Raw genomic sequence first — 20,062 nt, forward strand, 5'->3', positions numbered from 1 at the left:
CAGATTAACAGCCTTGAATCTCAATGATCAGCATTGTGAAGTTGTGGCTTCAGCTCTACTATCACCAAACTCCCCCCTGAGAGAGCTGGACTTGAGTAACAATCGCCTGCAGTATTCAGCAGTGAAGCTGATCTGTGCTGGACTGAAGAGTCCAAACTGCCAACTCACCATACTGAGGTTTGAATTTCACATTCATTAATGCGTTAATAATAATGTGCAATATTTAATTTATATCTCCTTTATATACACCAAACTCAAGTTCTCTTTCGTGCTTGAATGAACAAAAACACACACAAGTATCCTTAAACAAACAAAAATAATTGCGAACGAGGTACGTGTGAGATCCGCACCATGAGCAGCAGAGGGTACTCACACTAGCTGATCTGAAGGTGACCCAAGCCCTCTGACCCCCAAAGTCTTGTTCAATTGACTAGTAGGATTGCTCCGTACTGTGCCTGGGTGCAAATTTTAACCGTCCCTGGATGCAATTCCCAGAATGCTTCGCTGCCCTATGAGGCCACTCCCAAAGCCACAGTTACTACACAGCAAAATCCTCAGTGTTAAATGAACACTGCTGGTGTTTATATGAGTCCACTATGAGTCCACACTCAGTGTTAAATGTAACACCGAATCAGTGTTGAAGTTAATGAGATAATTAAGTGATGATTAAGCATTAATGATGCACACCTGCTGTTAATAAGCTGTTACCTGATGACAACAAGCAGAATCACTAAAGGAAAGAGAAACACAAGAACTACAACTGACTTCAGCCACAGCTTTAGAAGAAATCAACTGAAGATAAAATAAGACATTTAATCTCTAAAGATCTCATCAGAGGATTAACTCCACAAACAGAATTACCAGCTTCACACATTACTAACCAGACTGATTTTATTTTGGTCAATCTACATAAGCTCTTATTGAAAATTAATAGAGGGGGTTTTTCACCATTATGGCGATCAGTGTTTTCTTTAGTTGGGCAGTTTGACTACTTTTTAATGTTAGTGTTTCTCTGGCTGCTGTGACTGAGTTTGCTATGGCAATAAAAGCAGAGAAAACATGCTCAGATGCTATCGGCTGCTTGATGATCAGAATATGATCATTGTGTAGTGGCTTAATTCACCAATCTTATGACTGTGTATGAGCAATATACTCTTAACTTTGTTTTATTGTGTTTCTAGAAAAGATCCAGCACAGTGTTAATCAGAATAGTTGAATAATTTCTTTAAAACAAATTGTACACTAAGCACTTTAAACTCCTGCGAGCTTTACTCACACACAGACATCAAGATTCAGACTATGAATCCAGGGTGTCCGCTGGGTTTTAAAAAGTATTAAAAAGTGATAAATCCAAATGGTCAAATTTAAGGCCATTAAAAGTGTTAAATGTGGTCTCAGAGGTATTATTTTTTTCCAAATTAGGTATTATTTTTTCAGACTATCAGGTGTCCTATTCTGAATGAAATGCTATCTGCGTTCGCGTTAGTTTGTTTAAATATGGCCTTTAGCATATCTGGGCACATAATCAAAGATCTTTCGTCTCCGTCTCATCGTATGTTTGATGCTGACGTCATATTCAGTGGTCGTTCGGCATCAGATCACTGCGCGCTCAACAGAAGTGGCTGGCTTACGTTTTATTTTAGACTTGCTTCAAGGCATATCTTCAACGACTATCCTCATAAGAGCAATCTTAAATGATTTCTATAAAGTCTAAAATGAACAAAAAGAGTTGTAAGAGAATGAGGCACGATCCATTGACAGTATATAAACAGTGAGATCCGCGTGTCTGTCTGCTCTTAAAGGGACAGCAGCCAATAAAGCTTCCTGTCAGTAAAGTTAAAGAACAAAGGGAACAGAGAAAATGACTCGCTGCTCTTGACTAAATAACTTTTGTAGCTTTAATAAGGATTAACTATTTCATTTATAGTTTATGCAGTGCAGACTGCATATAACTTTGATAACTTTATTAAATTTCCTAACTGTTAAGACAGGAAGGGCAGGAGTAAACATGACATTTATTATGGGTTTATGTTAGCATTGTTTTAAGTTTACTTAAATTAAAAACGGTTCTATTTATTATAAGCCTAATAATAAATGTAAAAAAAATAAATAAATCAGTAGCTGTATTACTATCAGCAATACTGGCCTTCATTCATAAAAAGATGCCATTAAACAAATATTTAAAATATACTGTCTTTATGTTGTTTCTACATTAACTTGATTAACTTTGTAATTATTATATTAAAAACGTACAAAAACATTTCTTTTCATCAGAAAAAATGTGTGATTAATCTAGTTAAAGTTTTTAATCGATTGACAGCTCTAGTTTTTTGTATTTTGTTAAACTCTACAACTTATCACAGTTATAGAAATGTGATATTTGGCTCAGGTTTTGTTGTTGGAAAAAAAACTAAATAATTGAATTGCTGAATTACCAATTATTAATTGAAATCAAATGTGTATGCAGTAATGCTTCTCCTTAACCAACCTTTGTGAATGTTGAGATGTATTTTACTGTGTCTGAATGATAACTTATAACAGATTACCTCCTGTTGTCGATTCTAAATCTATTATTTTTTGTATGTTATGTGTCAAAATCTGTGTAAATAATAGAAAGGTCGCTGAGTCTTGCAATTCAGTGTCGTGATGGTTTTAAAAAATATTCTGAAGGTAGTAAAAAAGGTATTAAAAAGTAGTAAATTTAACTTAAGGATTGCTGTATATACCCTGGAATCTCAACAATGGTAACATGCTTCACGCAACAATGCATTCTGGGAGCCATGGATGAGTTTAGCATGATGCTCCCAGAATGCATTGTGGCGTGAAGCATGTCACCATTGTTGAGATTCATAGGCTGAATCTTGATGTCTGTGTGTGAGTAAAGCTCACAGGAGTTTAAAGTGCTCAGTGTACAATCTGTTATAAAACGTATTCAACTTTTCTGGTTTAAAACCATCCTGGATCTTTTCTAGAATAAAACAAAGTAAAACTACTTTTTAAATAAACTAATTTAAATATATTTAGGTTATTAATGGGTCTGGGGCCGTATTCACAAAACATCTTAAGGCTAAAAGTAGCTCCTAACATGTTGATTTAAAATAATGGATGTCTCAGTCCTAATTTTATGACTCCTACATTTTTGCTCTAAGAGCATTTCACAAAGCATTTTAGCACTAAAAATAGCTCCTATATCCACAAAACGCTAGGAATAGTCAAGGAGACTCCTAAGACACTAAGTCTAAATCACTAAACTATCCTAATGGCTGTTGCTGCAATTCCGCGCAAAGACTCTATACAGTACTGAGGCGACAGTGATAATTAATGTATCTTTAAAGCTACACTGTGTAACTTTTTTAGTTTATTATTAGCTAAAATCACGTAGTTCTTTCAAAAATATATGTGCTCATTAATGTATATTTACTTCTTTCAAGTAATAATGTATTCTCGTAAGTTTATAATATACCATTGAAAATACATACGGGTGAGGGTTCGGATGGCGGTCGCCATGTTGCTCCTCCATATTGAAAGTACATTTGCCAAAGAGGGACATACCTGTAAAATCAAGCTTCGCTTTTCGCGTTTTTACACTCGATGGCACCGTGTCGAATGTAAAGAGGAGGATTGCTTGAGGCTGCTATATGACGATGGAGGATCACTCTTAAGCCCCTTTCACACTGCACGTCGGACCCGCAATATTCCCGGAACATTGCTGGGTCGCCTTCTGTGTGAAAGCAACCACGTCCCAGAATTGATTACCGAATTCGACCCCGGTCGGGGACCTAGTAACATTGCGGAATATGTATCATAGTCGCCAAGGAAGCGGAAAAGAAAATTAAGACGGCAACGCAACAGGCAAATCAACAAGACAAAAGTAAATATTGGAGTGGCCTTTCCAAGATGGAAAGAGCTCATGAGGAGCAACGATTTTAAAAAGAACGCCGACATTGCCTGCTTTCTTCTCGACAGGTAATATTAATTCAGCCTATTTGTGTATATTGGAAGTTTTATTGTTGCTTGGCTAATTATATCATGGTGTGCTGTGCATAACACTAGAACGACGTCTAGGATAGTTTTCCTCGCGTCAATGATGAAAAAGTATTGTTTAACTTATAACATAAATCCGTGTTCTATGACGGATAACATGAGATTAATATTTTAATTGCATTATAATTTGTTTGCCTTACGCTAGTGATGTCGTACAATATACAGAATAACGATAGCACTGATAAAAGTTACTTTACTATTATTAGCTTGCATTCGTCTGGGAACCTGATAGCTGATGTTAGCAATGAAATGGTAAGAAATAACGAAAACGTAAAACTATTATTAATTTTACATAGATTAATTTGATCATAGATCATTTGGCAAATTAAATAACTGCAAATTATAATAGTTTTCAAAAGTAACCTCATCACTTGAAGCAACACTCACCGAAGAGGTCGAACTGGAAGCCATGTTTAAAACGGCCACCGAGTTGAAACGAAATCGAAATTGAGAGGAGCAGAAACTATTATTCACTGGATGGTCATATACCTTTACACCACTAGATGGGGGAAAATATCACACAGTGTAGCTTTAATAAATAGAAACGTCAGAAAACCTGTGGTCGTTGTTTTTATGTGTTCACACAAATTATTGAATAAAGTAAAACAATATAAGTGTATTTGATGTGCTGTCCGAAGCGATCGAGTGCTCTCAGCTCTTGAATTTATCCCAAACCAAGAGTTTTGCCCCGACTCACAGACCTAGAGTGAGGAAACTATGTATGTGGGAGTCGGCTCTTGGCTGTGTATATATGCCTCCTATCACGCTGATTAGACAGACAGTTTGAATGTGCTCCTCAATCCTCCTTTCTTTATAAAACATAATCTCAATCTCTTGAGATGCAGACATGTAAGAGACTGACAACAGAGAAAAACAGAATAAAATCATGTAAATAAAAAGCATACAATAAATAGGCCTACAGTAAATATTTTCACTTAAATAATTACTGAATTAAAATGACAAAACGAAAATACTCTGAATCAGTTTGAAACTTTGAACAACCGGTATAATTTTTTGTCAAATAAAAATAGCTGGCCTACCTCAGGCCACACCGTGACTGGTTTTTATTTTGTCAAAAGTAACATGTCTTCATTATGTGGGTTAGTCTGGAGCACAGCCTGTTGACCGTTAGACCTGCGGCAGAAAGCCTTGTTTATACGTTTGTCTGTCTCAGCATCGCGAGCCTCCACTGACTGTGATTGTTAAAAATTAACATGTCTGGAGCACAGCCTGTTGACCGTTAGACCTGCGGCAGAAAGCCTTGTTCGTCTGTCCCCGCATCGCGTGCCTCCACTGACTGTGATTGTTAAAAAGTAACATGTCTGGAGCACAGCCTGTTGACCGTTAGACCTGCGGCAGAAAGACTTTATACGTTTATACGTTCGTCTGTCTCCGCAGCATACTCTCTTTGTAGAAGTGTTAATACTCGACGTGCTCGCTGTTGTGCTGTTCTTTGAAACAACAGAGGACAACTCAGAGTAATTGTTCTATAAACCATCAAGAAACAATGGCGAGAAGAACATGCGTGATGTTTACTTTAGTAAACTTGACAAAAACCACACTACAAAACGGCAAAACAAGGCTTCAGAAGGCACTGGTGCCCGGTGAATGCAGAGATAACGCCTCGCCAGCCAAAAAATAATGTGTCAGTCCTAATTTTAGGACTCCTACATTTTTGCTCTAAGGGTATTTCACAACGCTACTAGGAGTAGTCAAGAGGACTCCTAAGACACTAAAGGGGGTCGCACACCGGACACGGAGCTCGGCGGCGCGCCATGTCTTTAAAATTCGAACACATTGTTTTCAATGAGTCTACGCACACCGGTGGCGGCATTCGGCGCCTGTCCGCGGCGACTTAGGAAGTTGTTCTAAATCCTGCCGCGCCACAGTGCACCATTTCAAGGCTTTATATTAAAAGTATATTATCGTTAAGGTATACTGATTTCACCCTTTGCTACAAGACACAATTGTTTTACATTAAATTTAAAGGAGTTCAACAGCTTGAATAAAGTCTAAACATATTTTGGGGGAATATATAATAAACGTAGCCTCTTAAAATCCTTTTAGAATGTGTGCGTCCGGTGTGCGATACCTGAGACGCTGCGCGGCACGCCGCCGAGCTCCACGTCCGGTGTGCGACCCCCTTAAGACCAAATCACTAAACAATCCTAATGGCTGTTGCCAAAATCTGCCCAAACACACAGACATTGAGGCAATGTTGATAATTAATGTATCTTTAATTTAAAAAAATGTCAGATTACCTGTGGTAATAAAATAAAATAGTAACAAAGCAAATAGAAAAAAAAAAGTGTTCAGGGGAAAATTAACAAAATTTCAAAAAGAAAAGGATTTAAAAATTCTATACATTCTTATCGCTTTTTTATTTCTTGCATCTTTTAGGGCCTCAATATAATGTTTAAGTTCAATTTTAAATAGTATAATGTTAGGTTTATTATTTGTCCATTTCTGTTTGTGTATATGGTATTTTCCATAAATAATTGTTAGGTTAACCACCAAATTCTGCTCCAAATTCTTGTTTTTGTATAACAAAAATATATCTTTACCAGATAGTCGTATCTTACACTTTGTGAATTTAAATATCAAATACTCAACATCAATCCAAAACAACTGGGTAAATACACATTCAAAAAATAAGTGTTTTATGGATTCTTCTTCAGTGTTACAAAAGGCACATGTTTTCTCCATGTCTCTAAAAAATCTTGAGACAACTTGTTTCACTGGATAAATCAAGTGAATAATTTTATATGTAATTTCTTTAATTTTATTAGTGAGACAGTATTTACTGGGCAAACTCCAAACCTCTTTCCATTCAATCTGATTATATATTGAGTTCCAAAAAGTTTTGCATTTTGGTAATAATGTAGTTCTAGATAATTCTTTAATATAAACGCTATTACATTTTTTTTCTACAATTTTCACACCATTAATGCTTAACTGATTGGTTGTATATACAGGGAGAGATTCATAAGCTATATTACCTGACAAAAGTTGAATAAGCCCACTAGGAATGGCATCAAATACTACTGCAAACTCTTTAGCAGTAACAGGGATATTATAATAATTAAGGAATTCACAGTAATTAAATAGATGCCCATTATTCTTAAATAACTGTCTGACTAATATTATACCATTATTGTACCAATTTCTATAAAATAAAGATTTATTTTTAAATCTAATAAATTTGTTGTTCCAAATCACATATTTGTGTGGAGAAAAGTTATGCTTAAAGATGAGCATCCAAAATAAAAAAACCTGTTTATGAAAGGAAGAAAGTTTTATCGGAATCTTGTTTACATCAAAATTACACCTCAAAAAAAATCTAAACCCCCCAATTTATCAAAAACGAACTCAGGGATGATATTCCAAATTTTGCCTTTAGAGTTCAAGTAGTTCTTTATCCACTTGTTCTTGAATACACAATTGGCAGTATTAAAGTCAAGTACATTTAGACCACCATCTTCAATTGGATTGCATAGAATATTTTTTTTTTAAATAATGTGGTCTGTTCTTCCAAATAAAATTGAACAAAACAGTATCCACCTCTTTTATGACAGATTGTGGAACGTCTAAAGCGAAAGCTGTATACACCAAACGCGATAACCCTTCAGTTTTGGATAGTAATATTCTTCCTTTTAATGAAAGATCTCTCATTAACCATGAGTTAAATTTTTGTTTAATTTTCCTAATAATTGGAATAAAATTCAAATTATTTCTCTCTTTTTGATCTTTACAGATTTTAATACCTAAATAATCTACAATCTCCTTTACTGGAATACCAAGTATGTCATTATGATTACATGTTTTCAAGGGGAATAAAACACATTTTTTAATATTTAAACATAAACCAGATACAGATGAGAAAATATTAAGGCACCCAATAGCTTTTTTTATTTCAGTTTCATTTTTTTTTTTAAATGGCAGTGTCGTCCGCTAATTGAGAGCATTTTAACTCTTTCTCCAAAAGTCTAATACCACGAAATGTATCTCTTTTAATATGTATGACCATGGTTTGTGTTACAAGTAAGAAAAGAAACGGTGAGATGGGACAACCTTGACGTATGCCTCTACAAATTTTAAATCTGGATGAGGTTCCGTATGATAACTTAACTGAGCCGTTACAGTCATTGCATAGTGTTTGAATAGCTTTTTTAAAGTATACTCCAAAACCAAAATAATTTAAGGTCTCCAACATAAAGTTATGGTCGACAGTATCAAAAGCTTTAAAAAAATCTACAAATAAAATAAAACTGTTATCTGTAATAAATTCATTGTAGTCAATTAAATCTAAAATGAGCCTAATATTATTGCAAATATGTCGACCTTTCATAAATCCTGATTGACAATCATCAATTATGGGATCAAGACATTTCTTCAATCTTTCGGCAAATATTCGTGCAAAAATTTTTGCATCATTATTGATTAGCGTAATCGGACGCCAATTATCTAAAATGAATATATCCTTATTGGGCTTTGGTAATAAGGTTATCAAACCTTTTTTTCAATGAATTGGGTAAATAACCTTTTTGTATAGCTTCTCTAAATACAGCTAACAAAAAGGGTGATAATTCATTTTGAAAATATTTATAAAATTCACTAATCAAACCATCATTCGCGGGTGACTTATTGTCTTTGAGTTTGTTAATACAGTGAAATACTTCATTTAAAGAAATCTCTTGGTCACACATTTCAATAGCAGGCTCACTTATATTTTGTATGTCATCTTTAATAGATTCTAAGAATGACTGTGCATCACTCAATTTGTTATCATGAGAATACAATTTCTCATAAAATTCAGCTACATGTTTTGATATTTCTTTAGAATTTTCTGTTAACTGTCCATTTATATTCAATTTGACCATAGATGTAATTTCTACATTTCTTTTTTCCATGTTAAAAAAATATTTGGTATTTTTTTTCTCCTTCCTCTAACCATTTTTTCCTTGATCTTATGAAGGCACCCTTTGCCTTATATTCATATATTTTATCTAAATCCAATTGTAATTGTAATAATTTTCTTTCCTTTTCTTAATCTATATTACAATTTCCAGACCGGCTTATAATTTCACATATAATTTTTTCTTCTTTTTCTCTTCTATGGTTCGCTATTTCCTTTCCTCTTCTTATGGCTAAAGTTCTGATTTTATACTTCATTAATTCCCAATTTAAACCAAAATTATTTTTTAAATTTGCCTCCTTCCAGCTATCTATGATAACCTTTTTTGCTTCATCTCTAAACTTTATATCTGTCAATATATGTTGGTTCATTTTCCAGTATGTAAATTTTTTTACATCTTTGGATTCAGTTGTATTTAATGAAAGAAAAATAGCTTTGTGATCTGTAAGAACAGATGGCTCTATAGAGACCTTATTAACGCATTTCATTAAATTACTTGAAATTAACCAATAGTCTATACGTGATTGTTGAGAAAGATTTCTTTTACACCATGTAAACTGGATTTTTTTCTGGATACGTATGTCTCCATATATCAATCAAGTCAAAAGTGGAACATAAATTATTCAATTCTGGAAGAACAGACCTGCTACTTGGACGAGGTGGAAAACAGTCCTTTTCAGCATCCCATATTGTATTAAAATCCCCTCCAAGTACTAATTTGGCGTTGCTGTATTGTTCCATTAATCTTTCAATTTGGTCTTCAAAATTCAAAAATAAAGTTTTGTTTTGTGTGTTAAAATTACTTGCATAAATATTCATATACAAAATAAAAAATTCAGCATTCTTTTCTATTACCAGTATCACCCAACGACCTGAATCATGCAATTTAGCTGTAATTATTTTCCCCTTAAATGTACCTTTTAAGACTGCAACACCAGCTGCCCGATTACTCCTATATGACATCCATAAATCATCCCCCCATTGACTCTTCCAAAAATTATAGTCTGACAAAGATGCGTGTGTTTCTTGAAAATAATAAGTCACATTTAAATTTCCTGCAAAACAAAAAAACAGCTTTCCTTTTCAATAAATCACGAATTCCCCTGACATTTAAAGATAAAACTGACAAAGATACCAATGCGCTATATAAGCAACTTTAGAATTAACAAATGTGAAACAAAACATGTTCCTAACACCTCAAAAATATAGGCTATAATTAAAACCCAAATTGACCTTAATAATACTTAACCTCAATCAAAAACTGTGCAACATAATATTATACAGCCTATTAAGGCTATTTTAAACAGCAAAGATCCGTTCAGTCCATGAACTGAAAAAAATATTCCGTTGTATATAACAACTCAGATTACGACTGCACTTTTCACCGACCTAAAGAATACCTGTGTCCATGTGTAGTTCTTCATCACGACTTACGTGCCTATATTTAGTCTTTAAGGGGGTATTTCTTTTCCATCAACGAAGGCTCGTACGCCGACAAAGTAAGCCTTCTTTCCTGCCTGCCGAGCCGCTTCTACCTTTGGCCAGAGTTGTTTGCGTATGGCTTTGTCCATGGATGTTAAATCCTCTCCAAACCGTAGCTCTTTGGATTTCAGGTAGATGCTAGTTTTCGCCGCTTTCCAAAGCATGTCTCGTACGGATCTGGACACGAACTGGATGATGACAATTCTCCCTCTCGTGACATTTCCTTCAACTTTTCGTCCGAGTCTGTGTACTGTATCTACATCTTGTTGTATTTTTGTCGTAAGGTTTGGAAGAACTGCACAACAGATATCCACGACCTGTGCTTTTACATCTTCACCTGTTTGCTCAGCCAGACCGTACAATCGCAGATTCCATCTTCTTTTATACCGTTCTACTTCATTAAGCCTGGAATCGATCTCTGACATTTTCTTTCCATGAGCATCACTGACCTCATGGATCGCCTTCATGTCCTTCTTCAAAATTTTCACGTCATCTTTGACATCCTTTAAAGGCCATCTTTCAATTTAATTTTATAACTAATTTTATACAGAATATTGTATGAAAATGTCAATTTAAAAAGACATACATAAGAATACATATGTTTTACAACACCCACGTGCAGAAATTAAGAAAAAAAGTGCCTGTTCTAAGCTACGCTCCAAAAACCCGCCTTTTCCCAGAGAACGCGTCATATGACGCAACGACAGGCAAACAAAGGCGCTGCAGCCCTGGCTCTCAGTGTGGGTTTACGTAGTCTGAGAGGTGGAAACAGAAAATAGAGATTTTCGTTATCGTAATTATAGTTATAGTAGGTTTGAGTCGTCACAATGGTGAATTCTGTTGTCACAATGGTGAATCAATAAAAGATCGTTGTTACAATGACTGTATTTACATGAACAGCATATTCCCGTCCTAGCCGAAAGACTAACAACTGCTTTCATACACGTACTCCACAGTACATGTGAGCTCATTTACATTATGTCCGTCAGAAATACTAAGAGGTGAGTAGTATAACAGTCGACTAAGCTCGGAATTCCAGCTGTCCGGTTATGTTGTTCAGATATACGGCCCAAACGCTTGACATCTGCAGAAGCAGAACATGCGGACACCTAGGTTTAAAAGCAGTTAATGATTAAACATCAGCTAGCAATTTCTACAAAATTTCACGATAAATTATGTTGTGTAGAAATGCGCAGAATGTCTATCCCTATCTGACCGTCACGTGTGTAAGCTATAGCCTACATCCTACAACATTCATTTAAAATCTGGGATCTAAATTAATTATTTTAAGACACATATTGCTGGCATAGATGGTGACAATCTACATGGATGCTTGAAAAACAACAAAGTCGACAATAATATTGCTAAATATGATTTATTAAAGATACTGCAATGTGATAAACATGGAGACAACGTTAGCCACAATTAGCTATAACGTTACCCTGTGGTCACTCATCAAAGCCCCTTTCACACTGCACGTCGGACCCGCAATATTCCCGGAACATTGCCTGGTAGCCTTCTGTGTGAAAGCAACCACGTCACGGAATTAATTACCGAATTGAACCCGGGTCTGGGACCTAGTAACATTGCGGGGTTCGACCCGGGACGAGCGCTGTGTGAACAAAAGCCAAAACTAATGCCGCAACATGTACGTAGTTATCCCACAACTCTATCTCTCTCCTCTGTCCATTAACCCTACCCCTTAAACCTCCCTGACCCCCTCTCGCCTAGGCGGCTCGTAATTATACGGCAATAGCCCGTCGTAAGAGTTGACATTTATCCCAACTGCAACCTCTTCGCTGTCACTTCCGATCAGAGCGTTGTTCACAACGGAAGTAATTTTACTCACAATTTCTTTTAAAAAACTGTTTTAATGCACATTTATGATTCATTTCTTCACGCAAGTCGAGTTCCTATACTATTTATCTACACGTTCATTCACAGTGATCTTCAACTTGAAAGATGGGCTTTAATTCATTGAAGAGGAATTCCGTCGTTTTCTTTAAAGCTTCAATACTCACTGTATTTGCTCTTAAGAGCTCCTCTACTCCATTGACTCTTTCGTTTATGCATCGCATGATGTTTTCTTGGATTTCAGACAGGGACGGTTCACTTTTGCTTTTCTTTGGATCAGGTGTGCTGGGAGTTGAATCCGGTAAAGGGATCGTTGTGCCTTGCATAACATATGCGTGGACCATTTGAATGTCAGTGCCGCAAATGTGCACTTCATCGTCTTTGTTCTTCATCTTTGTCAATGGCTTTGTTAGGCTTTTTTCTTTGCCTTTACTCTCCCTCTCTTTTCGTTTTTCCGCCATTCGATGCAGTCTCTCAGTTAGTTACAACGCTCAAAAGCAATTTAAAGCAACTGTCCGGGTTAATTATTTATTAACTATTAGGATCTTACATTTAGATATCCGATTGGTCAATTTATTGAACAAAAAAGAACGTTTTGAAGTGAAGGAACAAATTTTTATCCTCAGCTTCTCAAAACTACCTCCACACCGGTCGCCATCTTGCGCGCCCCCTCCACTTTTCATTGGTTAAGCTGACACGCAGCTCCTTCGTGACGTGCCCCAAACGACTCCAAAACAACGCTGGAAGCAGCACACACATAGTTGCCAGGGTCGCGGTTTTCCCGCACAATTGGGCTATTTTAAAAAATGAGCTGCGGGAAAAATTACGGAGCCGCGGGTTGCGTTTTTTTGGGCTACAATTAAAAAGTACCGCGGCCGCGAAACAATATAAAAGAGCCAAAGAAAAAATTAAATGGAACGGTTTATTAGTGGGTATTGATCCCTGGGAACGAATTCACTTGGCAACAACCGCTGCACGTGAGTAGACACGTCACTTGAGCATTTCACAAATCAAGCATCATCACGTCACATAAGTTATGCCTTTGGTGGTTAAAGCATGGGTTCGGTAAATGGAGGTAAATGGAGAAAACCATCACCACAGATGCTTTCTCTCTTTACTGCTGAAATCTATTCAGCACCACATGAGAAGGGTGGGGAAGAGAGCATATGTCTAAATGAAGACAGCCCTGAGATTGTAAACTGTACACACACACACACACACACACACACACACACACACACACACACACACACACACACACACACACACACACACACACACACACACACACACAATTTTGGAATCGACTATTTTGATTGTTTTTGAAATAAGTATCTTCAACAAAGCTCCATTTATTTTATTAAAAATAAAAAAGTAATGTTGACTGTAATATTGTGAAATATTATTAGAATATAAAGAAACTGTTTTCTATTTGAATATAGTAAAGTGTAATTTATCCTGTGATTTAAAGCTGTGTTTTCAGCATCATTACTCCAGTCTTCAGTGTCACATGATCCTTCAGAAATCATTATAATATAATTATTTCCTCCTCAACAAACATATGGTTATTATCAATGTTAAAACACTTTTAGGATTATTTAATTAATAGAAAGTAAAAAACAAAAACAAAACAGTATTCATCTGAAATAGAAAACTTTAGTAACATTGTACTACCGGGGGTAGGGGGTGGGTAAACAAAGAAAGGAATACATTTATTCAGCAACGATTCCTTAAAAATTAATCAAGTGACGGTATAGACATTTATGAAGTTGAAAAAGCTTTATATTTCAGATAAATGATGTTTTCAACATTGATAATAATAAATAATTCTTGAGGAGCAAATCATCATATTACAATGATTTCTGAAGGATCATGTAACACTGAAGACTGGAATAATTCAGCTGAAAATTCAGTTTTGAATCACATAAATAAATTGCATTTTAGATTATATATAAAAAAAGTTATTTTTAATAGTTATTTATTTTATGTACAAATATTTCACAATAATACTGTTTAGCTGTATTTTTGATCAAATAAATGCAGCCTTGGTGAGCAGAAGAGACTTTTTTTTTTTTTAAACAATCAATTTTATATCAATTTTATATATGAGTTTATTTGTGGGCCCTTTATGGGAATCCAGTGGTTGTCTAATCTGATTGGACACTGAAATATTGGGCTAGTTTTCATTCCATTTGGGCGGGTTTTGAGTTGTCATTGGGCTAGAAATATTTCTGGGACCTGGCAACCCTGAGCACACAGGATCGATGAAGAGCATTTTGCTGGTATGTACGGCTTTTATTGGAATTGAATTAAACGAAGTACTGTTTTAACGGGAAGTAAGGAAGACGTTGCACTTTAATGCTTAGCATTAATACTTCAATGAGCATTACTTGTCGTGAAACTGACTGACTAATACAGTGGCGTCTGCGTAAATATGCTTAAAACATGTCGTTAATGTTCAAATGTTCAGCAACAATCACAAACATTAGGGTGGCTTAAAACTTAATAAAGCTTAAGACTAAAAAACGAATTGCTACTCCTCTTAGACTGTTCAAGCTACAAACTCGGCTCAGACTTTCAAACTGTTCTGACTCGGGTTGCCTTATCTTTTCAGACTGATCCGACTTAGGGTTTTCCTAAAAATGCTGATTAAAACTCGGAAAAGTCCCTTTGACTTTCATTGACGGAATGTTCAAATGAGCGAAAGACTGTTCAAACTGACCAACTGACAAAATTCAAATCTAAACACTGAAGCTCAGACTCACTCAAACTGACATTCTATGAGACTCATTTAATCTATCTATCTGTCTGTCTGTCAGTCAGTCAGTCAGTCAGTCAGTCAGTCAGTCAGTCAGTCAGTCAGTCAGTCAGTCAGTCAGTCAGTCTGTCTGTCTGTCTGTCTGTCTGTCTGTCTGTCTGTCTGTCTGTCTGTCTGTCTGTCTGTCTGTCTGTCTGTCTGTCTATCTATCTATCTAAAACTTTAAACTTATGAAACTATTTCAAACTTTAAACTATTTCAAACCTTTTCAAACTTTCTGATCAACTCTCTTCCAAGCCAACTTAAAGTTTGTCTTCAAACTTTTTAATCTAGTTCATATTGGCAGGTGTAATGCAGCACTAATCTTAGGATAACAGACCGTTGTCATGAAAAATAGAGCGTTGCCATGGACGTAGGATTCTAACCTTAGAGACCGAACAGATTATTTTCTTTAACGGAAGCAATAGTTTTTAAATCAATAAACTCCCTTTTAAATCAATATGTTGCGTCAAATTATTTATTTATTTGGTAGGTAGTAGCCAAGTAATAAGCGGAATAATGTATAGCGAGGCGGTTGTTATAGCGAATACAACCCCTTTCAAGCTGATTTAAGATCCCTCCGCTTCACGCCAGGCTCCTAAACAACCTGTCGGTGTTGTATTCGCTATAACAACTGCCTCGCTATACATTATCCCTTACTTAACATAACATACATGTCTAGATGTCTTTAAGCAATTTCCTTGTGTTGTCAAATAGGCTAGACCTCAATATACTCAGATTTTGTCGTAATGTATTACTTTAATATTTGTATTATTATTAGTAACGGTGTACACATGGTAAATAATAACAAGCAAATTGTTCCAAATTATGGTTTCTTCATGAGGTGTGTAACCAAGCTTTTCTTTGAATAGGGACAGCAGAATGAAGAGAAAAAGCGCTATCACCAACTTCTTTCTAAAGAAGCAAAAGTCAGGTGCAGATCAGGGCCAAACAGATCCCAGTCCCAGTGTCAGCTGTTGTAGTGAACCATATGTAGGTGGTGGACAGGGAAGTCAAGAAGAGAAAGATAATGACACACAAGAACCCAGTGTATCACCAGCAGGTCAGAGCAGTGAGCAGAGGCAGTAAATTGTGTCTTAAATTCAGATTTAAGTTTCAAGTGCATTATATAAGTGAGTCATCTCCCATTCCCTTTAAAAGCCAGTTGCGCTTGCACCCTGGCGGAATCGCTACATTTTGTGGGAAATAATTTATTTTTAGTGTAATTGAACACTTTGTATATTGACCCCCCAAAAATAACACCTTGCCACCCCTTTGCCACCCCTGTTTTTAAAGTCTAGCTCCGCCACTGTTGTAATCGCGAGAATCTGCTGCAAATAATGATGTGCGATTTTCCACGAAGTTATGATTGAAAAATGCCACGTGAATGCCGCATCAGTATATTATTTACATATGGGTCTTGCTGGACTTAACTTACAAAAAACTCACTCAAGTTTACTCAAAGGCCAAAACAATTATGCTTGTTGTGTTCTACTCCGTGAGACCTTGAAAAAATGTTATGTGATATTATATTGCTACAATGATTTTTTAATTCCAATTCCAATGTTTCTTTTAGGTCAACCTATGCTAATAGTCTAATTAACATATTATACATTGCTAGCATTAAAAAACCTGTTGATATCTGGAATCCAAAGCAAAACTCAGACAAGAATAGACAAAATACACCAATAAACACATCTGTACAATTCAAAAATTGTATTACAGTAGTATTTACAGTATTTATAATTTTTCCTTATGCAATTGAAGATACAAAGTACAGTCACTGACACAATTCTTTCTTCCTTTTTTCTTTGCTTTGTCCTGTTTACCGCAATATGATGTTTAGGTGATAGTTAAAGTACAGACTCCTTTATTATTGGTGTTTTGTCTATTCTTGTGTGAGTTTTGCTTTGCATTCCAGATATAAAAAAATATGGTTTTGTAATGTTAGCATTGCGTATAATATGTTAATTAGGCCATTAGCATGTGAACCTGAAAGAAACATTGAACAAAAAAAAAAAGAATTGTAGCGATATATCACATAATATTTTTCAGAGGATAGTTCAATCTGTAATTGTATTTTGTCCATCAGTAATTTTCTTTCAATTGCCCACACTCTTTATTAAATAAATAAATAAATCTACTGCGTAGCCTACTTAGTCAGTGAAAACAATGACTTTTTTTGGGAATGCAAAGTTGTTTGCAAAAGCGTTATTTTGTGTAAATGTATTTTTAAATGAAAACTTTAAATGAAACGATAACGTAATATTGCATCTTATTTGGATAAGGGTGTTGTACGGTCTTCAGAACAGCAGGAGGCGCTGTTTCTTAAAAACGAGGGGTCTGAGAATGCGGGACTGTGGATGCAGGCTCCGAGTCTGCAGCTTCATAATGTTGATTTGTTCGGACAAACGGATAGTAGTCTGACCATAAACTGTTCCCTCGAATGTGCTGTTCACTACACAGGTTATAGGAAACATGCTAAAAGTCACTGCAGAAACAAGTTTGTGTTGTTGCAAAAATGCTAGACGAACAGAAAAATACAATATAAAGGAGAGATGTTTTGAGACAGGTGGAGACGACAGCACAGAATAAAGCCGCTCATACTCATGCCTTCTAGGTTTCTCCTGCTGCCTCAGAATGCAGTAGTCCAGTGCGGCAGCTTGTCATGTTGTAAATGAGACACCATCTGTTTTGCAAACCCCTCTATGGTGCTGTTATCAGTGTTGTATTTGTATGTTTCTGTGGCATTGAAGTTGCTAATTGAACATCAGAATTGCAAACAATATCACGTAACAACATACCTCAGTAAAGCTATTTGTTGATCATAAAATAATTATGCACCATATTACGTAATTTGTTTGTGTGTGTATGGTTAAAATAATCATTACGTTTTTTTATGACGGACACCATTTAAAACCAAACAAATTGGATTAGAAAATGATTTAAGTGTAAATATACTAACTTTATTATTAGAAAATGGACACGCCCGTGTGTTATCAAATGCATCAATTTGGACAGACTTCTAGTGTAAGTTTTGAACTTGTGATCTGCTGCCACACTAGATTGCAACTGGACAGCGGTAGAAACTACAGTTTAGGGCTGCAGCCATCAATTCTTTTTGTAATCGATTAATCTAGCACTTAATCAATTGATTAATCGGGTAATAATTACTTTTCCTTTATTAAAGAGCAATACTAAATATATAAGAGAAAATAAGATGGGTATCTTTAAATTTACATTTAATTTGTTTTCTTTTTTGAAAATTAAGTTGTATAGCTGAAATTGCATACAATAATTGTTGGGGATTGCCCCACTGAATGCCGGTGAATATGTTATTGACCACTACAGAACTCTGGTTAGGGAGACGGAGTCATCAGATTGAATTTGACCATTTATTGTACAACATGTGACCATACACATTGGGGCTGGGATAACACGTCGATGTAATCGAGGACGTCGACGCAAAAAATACGTTGACGCAAAATATGCGCGTCGATTCGTCAGACCCAAAACAAAGATGGCCATGCCGAAGAGTAGTAGCAACTAAAGATATACATAATAAAGTATATTATGTAATTAATATATAAGTATATTATTTATTAGGAATATCTATGGTAGCAACATGAGTGGCTCCTCAGACTTTCAGAAGTGCAAGGCTTGCGGGTTGGCGCGCGGCGCCCACAGAGCAACTAGCGCTCTTAACACAGGCGCGCATGCACGCATTTCGTTGTCACGGCTCCATAAATAAATTTCTGCTCACAGGAAGACAGATGTTTTGGTAATATTTTATGTATTTTAATCATAAAAACAAACGTTTGCATCAAGTGAAAGCATCGGGCACATTGGCTACCTTCATAATAAGCTGTTTTAAATTAAAAATGTTCAATGTCTTATCGCGCTGATGTGACCGAGGGTATCCATCCTCTAAAGCCCCGTTTCCACCAAAATTAAAACTTTTTTACAGGAACTTTTCTCCCCCGCAGACCTGCAGCTGTCTGCGTTTCGACTGCGATAAAGTTCCGAGAACATTAGGCAAATTAGTCCGGTGATGTAGGACTGCACGCGACTGCTCCTCTAAGCCAGGGACAATAGGGCTGTCACTTTTTATTCAATATTCGAATATGCATTCGAAGATGACGTGAAATATCCATAATCGAACTATAAATAAACTATCCGGTTTTTAAAGTACCATGTAGCGCAATTTTTTTACTGTCGGTGCGTTTACATGGAGCACTGTAATCAGTTTAAAAGTCCAATCTGAAGAAAAATGCTCCATATAAACACCTCAATCGTAATAAAAATGCCCAAACTGAATGAAATTGTAATCGTTTTGAGATGGGTGGATAAACCTTTTCATGAATCGATCAAACTAAACATTTCACCATGTTAATGACCTGACCGGATTACTTTTGAGTGTGCGTCCTTATGTGATGTACACAGCGCGCGCCTTCACCACTGAAGAGCACACATCGCGCTCATGCACCAAGCATGACAAGAGAGGAAAATACATTTTTCTGAGGGATAAACTTTTTATTTCATAAGAAGTTATGAAGATAATGTTGGCATAATGACACTGTCCCTAAGCCTATGTAAGCAAACAATTAACTGCGCCTGACATTAGAATTTATTTTTTTCTGAGATGATTATTACACTTTACAACAAATGAATAGCTTTTATAAAACCGTATAAGTCCTGGTGGCCGTTGAGAGTTGCTATGGCATCCGTAAACACATTCCAGCTGCTGGAGATGACGGCGCTTGATAAACTAAGCCATCTGGAAAAACTCAAGTATGTGGATCAGTAAGAATCATCCTGTCTGTGTTGTATCTTTACATATTTACCTTAATTGCTTGATTTACCTGCAGTAAATCAGTCAGTCAATCAGCATGATCTTTTATTTTGAAGTTGGTTAACCAAGGAAGTCTTGCAATGTGATGGAGACACCAGCAAACTAGCATGCCTTATAA

The 20,062-nt window shown here is 35.9% G+C and overlaps 1 protein-coding gene across 1 annotated transcript in view; it reads left to right on the forward strand.

Annotated features, from left to right (window-relative positions):
* Positions 1-20,062, forward strand: part of LOC137046630 (NACHT, LRR and PYD domains-containing protein 12-like) — a 340,026-nt gene that overhangs the window by 253,338 nt on the left and 66,626 nt on the right. The gene's annotated exons all lie outside the window — the stretch shown is intronic.

Source organism: Pseudorasbora parva, chromosome 2 (assembly GCF_024679245.1).
Source record: "Pseudorasbora parva isolate DD20220531a chromosome 2, ASM2467924v1, whole genome shotgun sequence".
In the NCBI taxonomy this organism is placed as follows: domain Eukaryota; kingdom Metazoa; phylum Chordata; class Actinopteri; order Cypriniformes; family Gobionidae; genus Pseudorasbora; species Pseudorasbora parva.